A 3,554-nucleotide genomic window follows, 5' to 3' on the forward strand; every position below is an offset into this window, starting at 1 on the left:
TATATGCATTCAGTAAAATAATCAGAAGGGTAGTTTCTATACATCCAAACTAATGAGCCTCAGGTAGTCTTGATCATGAGATTGCTTCTGATGTATATTTTTTTAAATAAAGAAAACTCTTCTCTTTGTAAGTGTGTCTCATGTTTAGGAAAATTAACTCGCATGCTAATATATTATGTTGACATTCTGAAGTGTGTATTATATTGAATAGGTTAGGTTTTGGAGAATTTGGAGAATTTTATATCTTATTAGTCATGAAAGAATAATATCTATTTTTCTGTTAAATAGTGCAGTGAAAGAGAAAAACCACAGACAATGAGTCTGGTGATATTTTGCAAACTGTGTTCCACTCCACCTATCTCATTAAAACAATTTAAATGATAGTTCATTGTTTCTTCTCAAAGACTGATCACTGCTTTCCTACTACTAGTTTTCCAGGACACCATCATTGTCCAAAATATTATTCAGCACCATTAATTTCACAAATACTTGCCATATGGTTCCCTAATCACAGTGTATTTTAATTAAAACTTGTATAGGGGCAAATTTAGGACTGGCTGATGGGGCAAGTAAAGGACTGCCACATTTTACATTGAGGATTTTTCTTCTAAAGAAAACTACCCCAATAAAGAGAGTATGATATTTCTTTTCTATTTTCACATCATCCAGACTTAAGAACATCTTTTTATTAGTTCAGACTATAAAACACTTTAGGAAAATGCAACAGTGTGCGTGCATAAGTGAAAGAGGGATGTAGGAAGCCCTCAGTTTTACAATGCGATGTGTTCATAGAGACACAAGTTCTTTATTGGGCCTCAGAGTCATGTGCAGAATGAATAAAAGGTGACTGGATACCAGAGAGTGGCATGATGTATCATGTGGAAGTTAATACAAACTGACTATTATGTCTCAAAAACTTTGAATTGTGTATCCTAAAACTGAGCATGTCCTAACATATCAGCTGTAGATATTCGCCTTCTATGAGAACTTGTACAACACAGAAGCACAAGGCTTAATGTACCAGAGCACAGAAGCCATAAGTTCCTTTCTAAGGTACTCTACTTGAGCAACACCTAGCGTTTAGTGTCATACTCTTTTCTAAATGTTATAGTGAAATATCAAGTTAAAGACTTTTAAAAAGCCAGAAAAATAGAACAGAAAGTAATTGGTATGAAAGTTGTAATCAAAACGTTTTAACATATGGTGGAGCTTAAGGAGAGAAGGGAATAAGACAGATCAATATTTAAGACACAGAAAACCAGAAGTATTTGTTCCAAATTAGTGTATTATACATAAGCAGAAATTTGTGTCTTTCTTGATACTCTTATTTAAAAGTTAAAGAAGGAAGGAAGCCCTACCAAAAGATACTATTCTTAATGAATCCTCTGAAATGTTTAACTAAAGAATGACAGAAAATCTACACATGTATTTTAAAAAATGTAAAGAGAGAGATTATGACTTCCAGATTCTTCTGAGGCAATTATAATGTGTACTCCAAACTGGGATGAGAGTATCAAGGAAAATAAGATCATTATGGTTCCATAAAATTGATTACAAAATCAAAACCAAAAAAGAAATATTAATAAATCTAATCTGTTGATATATTCAAACATATATGCAAGCATTTGTTTATTTCTTTGAGTTTAACTTGGTCATTAAGTTCATTTTACATGAAAAAATCACAGAAAATGATTCACTATATTAACACAAAAGGAGAAAATAATAATTTATATCATAACAATAATTGACAATTGATAATCATAATCTAGGTTTCTAAGAAAGATATTTGTCTAAATTTCATGTTAATAAATCTATTAAGGTAGAGATAGAAAATAATTTCCTTAGTTTGTTTTAAAAACTATAATAAATATCAATCTTAGTTCTAAAATATTAATGTTTTCCCAGAGACAGGAAAAGAAAATTTTCTACAGATATCACTGAGAAGAACAGAAAGATTGGAAGGAAAGAAACAATGCTTTCTTATTATTCACAGATAGTATTTGTGAAGTACCAGTAAATGCAAAATACTCTGAAGAGAAGTCCTGAGAACCAACAGGTTAACTCTTCAGGCTAAGTACATGCATTTCTACCCAAAACACAAGTGTAAATAGAAGCTAACATTTCAGCCTAAGTGTAGAGGCATAAAAATTACAGAATAAGAACTAATGAAAGATTTGCAAGACTTTTACACTTAAAATTTCGAAGATGGCTGAGAGATATTTAATAGCAACCAATTCAAGCAAGGGATTCACTATGTGAATTAGAACACTTATTTTAAAAGTGTTATTACTCCAAATTGTCTCATAAATTAAGCTTAAGATTTTGTAAAAATTGAATACTTCTTTTAAGTTTTAATGTAGGCATACAAATATCAAAAAGGTCACAGCTGTTTGAAGTAAAATTGGTCTAAACCTGTTGGGCTGACACTATTCTACAACAAAGTTTCACATAAAATTGTAATAATTCAAGAAAATATTAGATTAAGGCAAGGGTAGAAAAATATTGTCCAGCGGAACTGAACAAAAAGACCCCAAACAGCCTCAGAGAGACACATTACACTGTATGACAAAGGCAGATCTAAGGTGCAGGGATGATGCTTTATCCAGTAAATGATTGAGTGAACCATATAATTATATAAGTTGTATTCCTTGATCACCCATAAAAATACATTCTACATAGATTCTATATCCAAATATAAAAAATGAGGCCATCAACCTTTGAAAGATTTCATATAATAGTGTCATTGATTATATTAGCAAATGTGGCAGTTACATATTTATAGGCCCTTAGCTTTGAACAAGGTCTTCATTGTCTCCTCTGCAAGAATGGAACCAGACACAATGCACATTTTTTACCTGTACAAGTAGCATGATATTTATCTTGAACAGTAGAGGATGCTGTAGGGACACTTAGAGGAGATACTCTGAAGTACTTGTTTGGATTTTCTTGTTTTCACTATGCACATAGCAGAAGAAAGTATGGGAGATATTTAGTGATGCTCATCCCATCAAATTTCAGCAGTATCCCTAGTAAAACTCTTTCTTAATCTTACAGTTATTTGACCAGTTAACTTCACAGCCATAGCTTACCTGTAACAAAAAGATGTGTCTCCATTTTATCAGTCCATGCCATGATTTCGTGTCTATCTGTACTGCAACAAATGTAAACTTCCTTCATTCTGAACTATTTCTCTGCCTGCCAACTTCAGCATATCTGCATCTTGGAGGAAACTTCTTGCTTCTTAACTCTGAAAGAGGATTTGTGTTGCTAGCACTGGCCCACCTCTTCCCCCTGGGGATTTTCTTTCCTGGCCAAGGCAACTGAATGTACTATTTTGGCATCCAGTGAGCTGAATGTGCAAATTCTCCAGTAAATTCTCAGCTTTTCACTTGAGGAAGACCTCTCCCTTCTTCCAAACTTACTTCTTCCTAAAATAGCCTCCCCCAAATCTAGAGTACATATAAAGTTATTTTTACACTCTTTTTTATTTTAAAAAATAAAAGAAGGAAAACATATTAACAGACACACATCCATTTACAAAATAGCCTAAGGAC

This window comes from Chinchilla lanigera, unplaced genomic scaffold (assembly GCF_000276665.1).
Source record: "Chinchilla lanigera isolate Chin_1 unplaced genomic scaffold, ChiLan1.0 scaffold00013, whole genome shotgun sequence".
Lineage (NCBI taxonomy): Eukaryota > Metazoa > Chordata > Mammalia > Rodentia > Chinchillidae > Chinchilla > Chinchilla lanigera.